We start from the raw sequence: 13234 nt of genomic DNA, 5'->3' as shown, positions 1-13234 counted from the left end.
CGTAGAAAAAGTTTGTTTATAGTTGTCCCTATTTATGTATCGTCAATGTTATAAAGAAATTGAAGGATTTTTTTTTTCTTATAGAACAGTGATTTGTGTAAGCTCCTCATCAAAGAATGGTGTATAAGGTTAATGATGAGCGCCTGATTCAGTTTCACTACATAATATTACAGTGCATGGACTCTGTTGACGAATAATTCATAACACTCCCAAATCCCAAAAGATGTGACATATGAAGGGATAGGGTGTACGTCACGTGCATTGGTGCCGTAAAACTTACTTCAATAACTCTTACCATGGCATAGTTGTATCCTTCGAATATTCGCCATTCAAGTTGAGAGTATGATGGAAAAGCGAGAGTGATAGGGCTGTATACCCTTGTCATTGTCATTGAAGGTAAATGGTAATACTACATATATAATGATATCATTTCAGTGCTGCACACTGGTAAATATTTGTGAATGGTTAATTCTTTTAACTTCTACTCTTGGTAATGAGAATACTATTGTTTACACCAAACTCTCAGTGTTAGGGAGTGGTGTTATACAGAATCATGTAAATATTATACATACTTTAGATTATGAGATACCGGGATAATGATAAAAACTGGAATTATCGAAAAGCCAAGTTAGATCTAGGGCTGAGATGATTGTGGGATTTACTGACATTAAATGGTTCGAGAACTCAAAGAGACTATCAGCCAAAGCCTTGATTTAGTATAATACTATTAGTTGGGTCATTTTCATAATTTCCGTTACCACTGAGAGCGGAGGTACTTTTCTCATTGGATTTGACTTTCTGGAGGGGTAAAAAAAGAAATTTAGCCCCACATGCCCCTGTCAAAAGTGTGGGCATAACTTTTGAGAGCCCTGAATTCAAAACTGGTCGCTGTCGCCAGTTCAAAAAATTAACCCTTTCTGGTTTGGCTTAGAGTGCTGTACAAAATCTGTTTTATAGGGTTTTTGGGCATGGAAAATTCATTTCTGATGTTATTTTATTGATTTGACCTGTTTTTCATATTTAAATTCACTATGGGCGCCGATTATGAGCACCAAACGTTCAATTTTGCTAGGTCATTACAGACCTTTTATAGTAGGTTGTGATGAAAGTTTTTTTTTTTTTTCTGTGATGAATTATTTTATTAATGATAGAAGTAAAAGTAGAGACAGAAAAATCACTTTACAACAAAACCAAGGTTAATGGTTGAAACACGTTGAAACACAAGGAAATGTCAAACAATAAATTGATATTGATTAGCAAATATACACCACTGAATCAATTGTTCTACGTCAATCATGGGACTTTTATACTTCTGAATTTGTTGAATCCCCAGACTCACTCATCTCACTGTCAGATTCACTTTTCTCTGAGGAGTCAGGAAGCATGAGCTGTTGGGGCAAGGGGGGTTGTGTGTAGCGCACTGGTCGTCATTTTCCATTCACAAGTTCCCAGCCATGACCAATAGGGGATGGATGGTCAAACAAGTTATAGTTTAGTTGGCAATATGAGATATAGTTTGCCCTTTCAACATGAGGATTCAAGGAGTCGTCATTAGGTGGGAGGCGGATCGTACTCTTCTTCTTCAGTTTTTGCCACTTGGAAGCCCTTGCTTGCCCGCAAGTAGCATCTGCACTTTCACCATAGATACAGGACAGTACAAAGGTTTTCATATCAACTCTGATACTATCCTCCAAGTCGATGCTTTCACCAATTCGTTCCATGAGCTTTCTCGCCTCGGGATCAGAGATCACCATCTCCATCACATTTTTCTTTCCATGGCCATAGAACCCTGATGTATGATCACTGCCAGTGATCATATGGAGAGGGATGATGATCTATGACACTTCTTCTGGTAGCATGTCACGGCAGTTGATAAAGACATGCTTGCGTTTGATAAGTAGATCACCAGGGAGTTGCTGTGAGAGATATGCTGCTTGAATGTACACATTTGTTCCCCGTCCTGAGCTTGGCATTGGGAGAGAATATCATTGTGTCAGCCTCTGGGTGTCTGAAAATAAAGTCTCTGTTTGCCACACCAGTGCTCACATTGGTTGTTCTTTCTCCCTCACAGTAGATTATTCCACAACACACTATAGAAGCTTGTGCTTTCAGCTGTTCCATGAGGAGCTTTTGCAGTCTGATCTTGTTCTCTTATCTGACCATCAGCTGGTTAAATTAAGCAGCTCCTGGGAATGTGCCTGTGGGCTTTAGAAAAACGTTTGGAATATATGCATGTTTTGTTGCCCTTCGATCGTGCTCATAATCCTCGATGCTGAAAGGAAGGTCATACTTGTCGTTGATAAGAATGATGTAAGAGCTTTTATTGGCCTGGCGTGAGAAAATGATCTTGCAGATCTTTTCTAGATAGTCCTTCCAGCAGTACTTTGAGCCATCTCGCGTCTTTGCCTCACAGTTCTCGGGTTTGGGAGTGGCTAGCCGCCAGATCATACCCATGTCGACAATGCTGATGTAGTTTTCTGGTTCTTGAACAACTGGGTCAAGGTTAAACTGATCCAAGAGCTTGCTCTTCATTGTTTTGCGCATTGACCCATCTGCATTGTACAGAGACAAGCACTCCTCAGTCACTCTCCCTTCAAGGGCTGATACGAGTGGGAGCATGCCTGATCCTTCTGCAAGGTCCTCCAGGACCGCTAGACCCAACCTCTCCATCTGAGCCACTTTCATAGGCGTACCTGCTGGTGCACAATCTGTTCACTGGCAAGGCTTTGCCTGTTATTCTTGTGGAAGGTTGCAGTGAGAGGCTGTCTTCGTGAATACTCGCTCGTTCAGGAGAGTTTCAACCTGATCTTGGCCATCTTGAAAAGCAGTGTTGAAGTCTTGTACTAGCTGTGGAGAAGCAACAAGACCAGACTGCAGTGATCTAAGTGAAGGTGATGAGTTATCAAATGGTTCAGCGTTAAATTCTTTCATGCAGTGCTATAGATCCCGAACTGCTTGCTCATCCTTCTTCATCCTCGCTGGTTGACAATGAACATGTTTTCTGTTGTGACACTCACATTTGACATTCTGCTTCACTGCAGCCTTCACTCGGGCCACATTGTTTACATTCCTTATTGTAGAAAGCAGTTGCTTCTCGTTTTGCAAAAGGCAAAGCAAGCCTTGTTTCAACTTAAAGTTCAGATTCATGGTTGTTTCAACCTGTCATAAACTGGGCAAAGGGATTGTTAAAGAATTCCTTTTGCTCATTTGACAAAGAAGACAACATTGCCCAGTAATGTGGCAGCCATCTTCCATAATCATGGTTGTTGTATGCCATCAGTCCAGGCAAAATGTTGTATATTGAGGATATGTACTCCTGTCCATTTCTGGCATGGCATGCATCAAGACTCTGTACAAGAGGGTCTGACATCTCTATGAACGAAAGCCAAAAGTCCCCCATGTTGGTACCAGGTTTCTCATAAACTCTGTTGATCAAATTCTTCATGTCATCGTCATTTTCAAGGTCAGAGTGAGCTTCGTGAAGTGCTTCTTGTGTTTCGGTGAGTGCGTTACGCAGAATGTCCAGCTTCTCTTTAATTTTCTGACAGTTCCTCGTGCTCAAGAATGTCTCTTAGCCGAAGGTGGATAAGAGCCACTCTCCAAGCCATGATGCAGTGCACACCACGCCTGCAGTGTTTGCCTTGTAGTGCTTGGTCCACAGATCCATCTAGCTCCACTCCTGCTGATACCAGAGTGTCTGCTATCCCAGAGCCCTTGAATCTCTTATATATAGCATGCATGTACAACATCTGTTGGTGGAAAGCACCAATGATTAGGGTGCTATTCTTAAACAATTCTTGATTCTCTGACTTAAGTTCGACAATTGTCTTATAGGTGGGCAGATCTCCAATGATAAAGAAAAATGGGATTTTCTTCTTGCACATTGTTTCCCCTAGCTTTGTCATGATATCATGTTTCACTGATTTGCTTGGGGGTTCATCATAAGTGGTGTGAAAGTAGGCCCTGCTCTTGTTGGGATTGAACAGCAGCAGGATTGGGCACCACTGTATGTTGAAACCCGTTGCTCATGTCGTAAGGGTCTTGTACCGTCATTGTTGGTGTGAGACAATGTATGTATAACAGAGCGAGCACATTGAGGGGCTGTGCCATTCACTGGTGAGTTTTCCAGGCATGAATATGTGGCTCGCTGCTACTGCCAGGGGGGTATCTGTACTGTTGAACATGTGTGATATCTCCGCATTTTCTTATCAGCTCTTCAGAGCTCAGCTTCTTGGCAAGCCTGGCAAAAGGCACTTCATCTGGTTTCCTTTCGATGGCTTTCTGGCTGCACGAACATGACATTAGTTCTGTGAGCGCCTGCTGCACTGCCTGTCATAGTATCTAACTTGAAGTCGTCGTTGTCAACAATAACAATCTGCGATCTCTGGTGGGCAGGTGCATGACACCTCAACATCCTTAAGTGCCCAGTGGTCATAGAGGAGAAGTGCATCTGAGTAGCTGATGCAGACACCACTCCTGTGAAGTGCGTCCACCAGGTCTTTACTCCTTGTTATACCATGAACAGTGAGGCCAACTTTAACTGCAGTTAAGGTGCGTTGTCCAGTGACGTGGTAGGTGATTATGGAGGCCAGGCTGAGTGTGGCTGGACTGAGATCAACAGTTTTTCTTGTAGGTTGTTTTAACCAAATCAACAACTGCAGTAGTTGCTCACATATCTCTTCAGCTTCTTCGAGATGGTCAATGCGAGGTGGCCATGGGACACTAGATGTGTTTTTGATCTTCTTTGATATGTGTGGTGCTAGGTTTGAATGAGTTGCTCATCAGTGATGCCAAGGGACAACAAATCAGCCTCAATATAGTCACCCCCTCCCGCAGTGTCATACACCCATGGACTCTTGTTCTTTGCATTTCCCTCTTGGAAACCAATTTTTTCCTGATACTCATTTAGGAGCAGACGTTTGATGTAGGACGACTTAACTTCGCCCACTGGATAACCATAGTCACGCTTAGCAAAGATGACAGTATCTACTTGTCTAAAGATCAAATTGTTCGCCTCTGACATAGACACATTCTGAAGATGCATTCCTTTGCTTTGTTCAAACTTCAGGTGGCTTACATACTTTCTCCAGCAGTTACGGTGATACATAATGTCTGTTGAAAAAGGGTCTGACAGTGCTGATGTTGGCTTGACAAATTGTGAGAGAAGATCCCGCAACTCTTCATCTTCTATTAAAACTGTGTGGCGTTTGAAGGAGAGCCATGCTGAGTGTGTGTTGATTGCGAACATCTTGCCCTTTGCTCTATTTGAATGCTTCGTGTCCTCACCCTTCAGACACCATACACATTTTGTTTTCTCGATGAGTGATCCACTCACAGAAGAACGCAGGCACTTAGCAGGCAATAGTCCCTCTGTCTCATCATCACACAGAGCTGGCATTTCAGAGCTTGATGTTTGTCTTGTACTTGGAACAATGTCACTTTCGTTCCGTTTGAGTTGTCGAGACTTTTCAACCTTGTCTGAAGATAAGATTGATATGTAGCATCCTTGGTGCATATAATAATTTGTAAGTCCATCTTGCCATGAAGTGGTGCTGTAAATATCACCATACCTATCAAGTCCTGACCATCTTTTAGACTTTGTCGCTAGAGACTCACACTTTCCTTGGCTGATAGTATCTGTGGATTTACAAGTCTTTCCACATTTCAGTACACATTCATATGACATCTTGGTGACAATATATGTTTGAAATGTCTTGAGTATTACACTAATTCAGTCTTGTTCCTATTTTAGTAGTATGGAAGTAAGGAAGCAGAACCACACACATTGACCTGAAACAAAAGAAAACTCTCTTAACAGGGTGAGTTTGAATATGAAAAACAGATCAAATCCATAAGATAACATCATAAATGAATTCCCTATTCCAAAAAACCCTAAAAAAAACATATTTTCACAGCACTAAGACAAACCAGGAAAAAGTTAATTTTTTGAACTGACGACGATTGCCATTTTGAATTCAGGGCTCTCGAAAGTTATGCCCACACTTATGACAGGGGCATGGGGGCTAAATTTCTTTTTTATCCCTCCAAAAACTCAAATCGAATGAGAAAAGTAACTCTGCTCTCAGTGGTCACGGAACTTATGAAAAGGACCCAACTATATGTTAAGGACAGCATGACCAGTACATCAAGTTGCACATATGTGTACCAGAAAATTAAGAGAGAGAGAGAGAGAGAGAGAGAGAGAGAGAGAGAGAGAGAGAGAGAGAGAGAGAGAGAGAGAGAGAGAGAGAGAGAGACGGGGGGGGGGGGGAGACTAGTCAATACAGTGGTACAATTGGGCCTCATCACATAACCCATCTGGGCACTAAGAGCAACCCTTCAGGGCTCAACAACTGCCTTATACTTGAAGGGCTTCCTTTTCCCGATGTGTCAATTGGTAATGTTATCTCAAGGCATGCTAGGAATAATGGATAATTTGAAAGGCATCAAGGATGGACACACTGAGATACGTTTTGGAGAGTGTGTCGCATCTTCATCCTTTAAAAGAGTCCTAAACAATACTGCAATGACTGGTGGAGAGTTTCATAAGAAGTTTTCCAAGTAATTCTATGTTGAGGTATACCATGCCTTATAGTGAAAACAATTCATTCTGACAAGTAGTTGGAAGATTTCCAGTGAGTTAGATTACACATCCTTGCTAGAGAGCACTAAGCCCATTCTTTTCTACCACTCATGTAGTTTGCTGATCCTAGGCTGGGAATGGATTACGCCCTCCTTGCATATGATGGGTTGGTTCTTGAAGACTTGGTTGATGGTTTTGAGTTTGACAAAATTCTAGTCCTTAGGGCCACAAGTTTCAATAAAATGGATAAGCGTGAGTGTTGCCTCTCATGCAGGTTGCAAATTAAAAAATTGTATCTCTTTGAATTTCACATTGGTATGCAGTTTGAGGGATCCTGTACAAGGGGAAATGGGACTATAAGTAGTTGCATTGTTGTCAGCATTACCATCATATTGCTAGCAGTGGACACTTTTGCACTTACTGATGCCTGGTACGTTTGTTCAGGGTTTTGTTAATTGATCACTAGGAGCCCCTGACACCTGCAGTTGGTAGGTGTGATAACATTGAAACTTGCAATATATAAAACAGGTGTGAGCACAGATAAATGTGATAGTTTTTGGGCCACTTGTCACTGCATGAGTTTTGTGGTCTACAGATCCAGTACAAAATGTGCACTGAAGTGTGCTGTCTTTTGATGGAGTTTGATTTTCTCTAGTCTTGTGGGATGCAGTGTTGGTTGAAGGATTCTTATCAATACTGGTAGTTATTGGATGTAGTGATGTGTTTTACATTAGTACAGTTTTGAACACACTTCTCTTCATTTGGTATAAAATGTGTAATTCTTCCAGGGTTTCAGAAGAAAGGTGGTAAGAGATAATCATTTTCTTCACTCCGCTGATGAGCTTTCCATATAAGAAGAAATGGATAATAATTGTTGGATTTTGAGCTTATTCCTTAAAAATTAATGTTTTTTACCGTTTACCCACGAGTTTTATTATGGGAAATGTTTGAGTTCCCTTAATACCTGTCCTAATAACTTACATATACTTGTGACTGTTAAAATCATATTGGTGACAAAAAACGTTGGTAGATATGACAGCTTAATCTTAGATCGGTATCGTAATTTCACCCACATAATTAGTTGTGGCAGGGTCGGACTCATCAATCTTTATTGTTTTAATGGCTAAACAAATGAAAAGGATGATAAAAACTACTGAAAATATAGATTAAATTCATTTATATTTTAAAAATTTGTTGCAAATAAATTCTTTAAATCAAGTCTGCCAAGCATCAGCTGCAATTCATTGCTGAGCCACTATCGTGTCCATCATCTCTAACATCATATTCTGTGGGCTCGACACCAGTCAAAGTTGTCAATGCTGCTGAGTCAGAATCCTGTCTTAAACTGTTCCATACAGTTTGGTCTGAGATCTTACACATTGCCGGTATTGCTAGTGCAGATGGCACAGCCAGATGTAGCAATGCTAGGCAGGAGTGGTTACACATGGTCTACTGGATCTGGTAAGGTCATGTATTTAGCCCTGCTGCAGATAGTGGTTCAATAATCATGAATTGGTAATGGGGGACGCATTGGAAACCATGGCACTCACTGATCTGGATATGCCTGACTTCAATCATCCAATGGCATTGTTCCTCTGTGCTTCATTCGGTTTTGGCATTAGGAAAGCTCCACTGACAGTTGTGAACTATCCAAATCAAAGTCATGTACCCTTCACTTTTATAAAACTTCTTGTACCTCTTGCACATACAGACCACAGAGACCTTTGCAAGAAGAGATTCTTTCAGAACTTGATGAAGAATTGGTAATGTTACTTTTTCATGTAAACATAATTATGGTAGCCTGAGTCCAGTTGATTACTGCCCAATTTCCAAATGTTCCCTAATTTGCAATTTGTCTTTCGTAAAGGCCTCGGTGAATGTAATGCCCTCCTTACAATATTCAATGCTGTAAAGAAATCCCTTCTTTGCGGTAAGGAAGTTTGCAGCGTTAATCATAAGGCCCTAGTTTTCAAAAAAGTCTTTTCTTAGCATTATTATTGAATTTTAATGAAGAAGAAGATAAAAAGTTGTTGTTGATAGCCACCATGGTGCGTATATGAATGATATATCTAGTGTCCCTTGACCCATTTTCACACTAAATACACATGATATAGGATTTGGCCGAGAAATTAATCTTGTTGCATTTGCAGATGATGGTACTTTTTTCATCAATTCCATCTACTCCTCAGCCATTTAGGCTTGGGTCTTTAAACTCTTATAGTGCCTCATGGAGCCCAGTTATAGCATATTTACTTTTCTGGTTTTAATTGAATATTCTTTTAATCTTTATTTATAATAAACGATATCAGCGTCAATGACCTGCGATGTCAAGATGCCAGAGAACTTCAAATCATTCATTCATTCATTGAACGTTTGGTGAAGTAATCTCTCTTGGGGAGTGCGAAGAGTATGCCCAAACCATCTCCATCTACCATCCGTCATGATCTCATCCACAAATGGCACTCGAGTGATCTCCCTTATAGTTTCATTTCTAATCCTGTCCTGCCATTTAACTCTCAATATCCTTCTGAGGGGTTTGTTCTCAAATCTACTAAATCTATTGGAGACCGTTTCATTGTCATACCATGACTCATGTCCATAGAGTAACACCGATCTCACTAAACTGATATATAGTCTGATTTTTATATGTAACTTCAGACGACTTTATATCCAAATTTTACTTAACTTTGCCATTGCCTGATTTGATTTTTTTTTTATCAATCTTTCACTAAACTCTATATCCAAAGACCCTGCATTGGAGATTCTAATTCCTAGATAATTAAATGATTCTACCTCATTAATCCATTCTCCTTCTAATGATATTTTATCTTTCATTGCATATTCCATTCACATAATGTCTTTCTTCTATTTATTTTCAGCCCAACCTCGTGAGATATTACACGCATTCTGATAAGCAGGCATTGTAAATCATGTGGTGTTCTGCTGACAAGGAGAGCATCATCAGCATACTCTAGGTCTGCTAACTTCCTGCCACCAATCCAGTCCAATCTTTATCCACCATCTCCGACTATACTACACATTACAAAACCCATGAGGAGGATAAACAACATAGGTGACTACATATTCCATTGGAGTACTCCACAGTTCAACGATATAACGATATTATTATAATAAAAATAATAAGAATATTAATAATGAAAATAAAAATAATAACTACAACAACAACAACAACAACAACAACAACAATAATAATAATAATAATAATAATAATAATAATAATAATAATAATAATAATAATGATTGTGTTTTGGTTAGCGTTTAAGTTTTTTTCTGTCTTCGATCAATAACACCATATATTGAATATATTATCTGCTGAAAAGGCTTTGGGTTTATCTCTTTAACACCATATCATCTGTTTCCGGAGCACAATGTTATTCCACAACCAAATTTAATACAAAAATATAATTTTTGCATCACTTTTTCGAAGAGTTTATACATATGTATATGTATATGTATATGTATATGTATATGCATATGTATATACATATACATATACATATACATATACATACACACACATATACATACACACACACACACACACACACACATATATATATATATATATATATAAGTAGTAGGAGGTAGTAGGTTGGCTAGGGCTCCAGCCACCCGTTGAGATACTACCGCTAGAGAGTTATGGGGTACTTTGACTGGCCAGACAGTACTACATTGGATCCTTCTCTCTAGTTACGGTTCATTTTCCCCTTGCCTACACACATACACACACCGAATAGTCTGGCCTATTCTTTACATATTCTCCTCTGTCCTCATACAACTAACAACACTTAACAATTCTTCTTCACCCAAGGAGTTATGTACCAACCGTGTGTCACACGATCGTACATAGTTCATTTTGTGCATATATTATGCTTGTATCTTCGCTCTTCCCTTGCACTAAAAAGAACCTGAACAAACATGCCTGTTTTTCTCAACGTTGACGGTGTCGGTTTTGAACATGAAATTTCCTGTTACATTGAGCTTTTGAATATAAAGGTAAGTGTTCTATAATAAACTCACTCAGTTGCTTTCATCCTGTCTTTGAGTCACAACCTTCTCTCGGCTCATCACATTGGTGACCCCGGAAGTCGATTCACTCCTCCCGCCTTCCACCACCTCTCGCCCCTCCGTCATTGGTACTATGGCAGACTCTACGGAAGTTAATGCTGCGGCTTCCCCTTTGAAACTTTCGTCATTCGCCAGCTGATAGGTGTTTGCTTGGTTTCAGCGCACAGAAGTCCAGTTTCGCATCAAGGGCGTGACTCGCTCAACCACCAAATCTGATTATGTTCTCGCGGAGATACCCAAGGACTCCTTCCCGGAAATATCAGACTGGCTTTGTGAACAAGGAGACACCCCAATAGTGTATGACGCCCTCAAAATATACCTTTTGCAGCAGTACTCGCCGTCACCAGCCGCCCGTGTAGCAAATATTTTTCACCTCTCGCAACAACCGTTAGGGGACCAAAGGGCTTCGCTCGCCCTCAGGGAAATGACCAGTATCGCTTGCCTGCAACCTGCCGCAGACGGCTCTACTCGTGAGGTGAACTTACTTCGTGCCCTTTGCATATGCCGTTTACCCGGACCTATACGCGCTGCCATACCCGATGTCGATAGTTTACCCATAAAGGAGTTGATGACGAAAGCCGACGCCCTTATGGATAGCCACTTCAAGACCTCCATCAACGCGTCCACCCCTGACGAAGAGGACGCCTATTCAACGTCAACTGAAGCTGACGTGAATGCCGTAGGACATACACGCCTACCCCATGACGTGCTGAAGCGGCGACAAAGCCACCCACCACACACCACTCGCTCGCGCCCCAACGAACGACTTCTACAGCCACTAACTACCTCCCATCCGCCGCAGTTTTGCTACTAGCACTCCAGATTCGGGGCAACCGCGAAGAAATGTGCCAAGGATTGTCAGTGGCCAAAATACGTTTAAGTAGGCCATCGCTCGTGGCGGTGGCCTCCCGTGTTTCTAATCTTTTCTTTTTACATGAAGAAGGAATGGTTGTGCGATTTAGTGTAGACATGGGTGCTTGTCGTTCTCTTTGGCTAAGGGAACTCTTCAGGACACAACGTAGTCTGTCTACGTCTGCCGACGTCCGCTTGGTAGCTGCCACAGATCTGCGATACCCACCTACGGTTACGAGAACCTCACATTATCGTTCAGAAACGGTAAATTTAATTGGAAGTTTCTCGTTGCTGACATCACATTGCCAATCCTCGGTGCGGATTTCCTCTCATTTCCACCTTCTGGTCGATGTCGCCCACTGACAATTGGTCAACGCAGACTCGTACTTGTCGACACCTCTTCAACCCGCCCCCTTAAACCTCGCTCTCCACATCAGTGCACCTACGGATGCCTACGCCCACCTCCTCACGTCGTACCGGGAAGCTTTCCGTCCAGAACTTCGCCAAATGACCACGGCTCCTGCCATGCACGGTATTTATCACCATATCAAAATGACGGGACCTCCAGTCTTTGAAAAATTCAGACGTCTGGCACCGGAACGATTGGCAGCCACCAAACAGACGTTCGCTGAAATGGAGGAAATAGGCCTCCAGCCCATGGTCTTCACCCTTACACATCATTCTGAAGAAAGATGGCTCCTTCCGTCTGTGCGGGGATTACAGGCGCCTGAACATGCAAACAGAACCGGATCACTACCCCCTCCCAAACATTGCCGACGTGACCTCCTACCTGCATAAAGCGAAGGTTTTCTCTACACTCGACCTCCTGAAGGGGTATTATCAGATGCCTATGAACCCAGAAGATATCCCCAAAACCGCCATCACCACTCCGTTTGGTACATACACCTTCAATTACTCCTGTTTTGGCCTTCGTAATGCTGGGGCCAATTTTCAGCATCTCATTAATGGCATCTTGGGGGACCTCCCATTCTGTGTATGTTATGTGGACAACATACTTGTGTTCTTCTCCTCAAAAGAGGAACACCTCCGTCACCTGCGCATCGTGCTCGACCGCCTGCAACAAAACTGCCTTGTAGTCCGGTACGACAAGTGTACCCTTGGCGCCAACCAAGTGTCGTTCTTAAGGCACCGCATCACTCCTGAAGGAGTCCATCCCCTCCCTGAGAAGGTAGCAGCCGTTCAGGACTTCCCCGCTCCCTCGACTGTCAAAGCTCTGCAGGAATTCTCGGGCATTATCAACTATTATCACCGTTTTCTGCCACCCATTGTCGCCACTCTTGCTCCCCTCTACGCCTCCCTCAAGGGCAAGCCAAAGGAACTGAAGTGGGGTCCCCTTCAAGAAGCTGCCTTCTGCAATGCAAAGAAGGCCCTATCAACCGATGCTGCTCTCACTTTTCCTATCCCCCATGCCCCTCTCCTCTCCACCGATGCCAGCGACGTCTCTATTGGTGCAGTACTCAAGCAGGTGGTCAACGGCTCACCCCGCCCATTGGCCTTCTTCAGCAGAAAACTGTCCAAGGCAGAATCGGGTTATTCTACCTTTGATCGTGAATTGCTGGCGGTGCACTTGGCTGTCCGTCACTTTCGCCATTTCTTAGAAGGTATGCCCTTCATCATTCGCACAGACCATATGGCTCTGGTGCACGCCTTCACTCGACATTCTGACGCCTGGCCCGCCCGTCAACGCAG

The sequence above is a fragment of the Palaemon carinicauda genome, chromosome 16 (genome assembly GCF_036898095.1).
Source record: "Palaemon carinicauda isolate YSFRI2023 chromosome 16, ASM3689809v2, whole genome shotgun sequence".
NCBI lineage: Eukaryota > Metazoa > Arthropoda > Malacostraca > Decapoda > Palaemonidae > Palaemon > Palaemon carinicauda.
Note: the sequence above shows the minus strand (reverse complement) of the source record.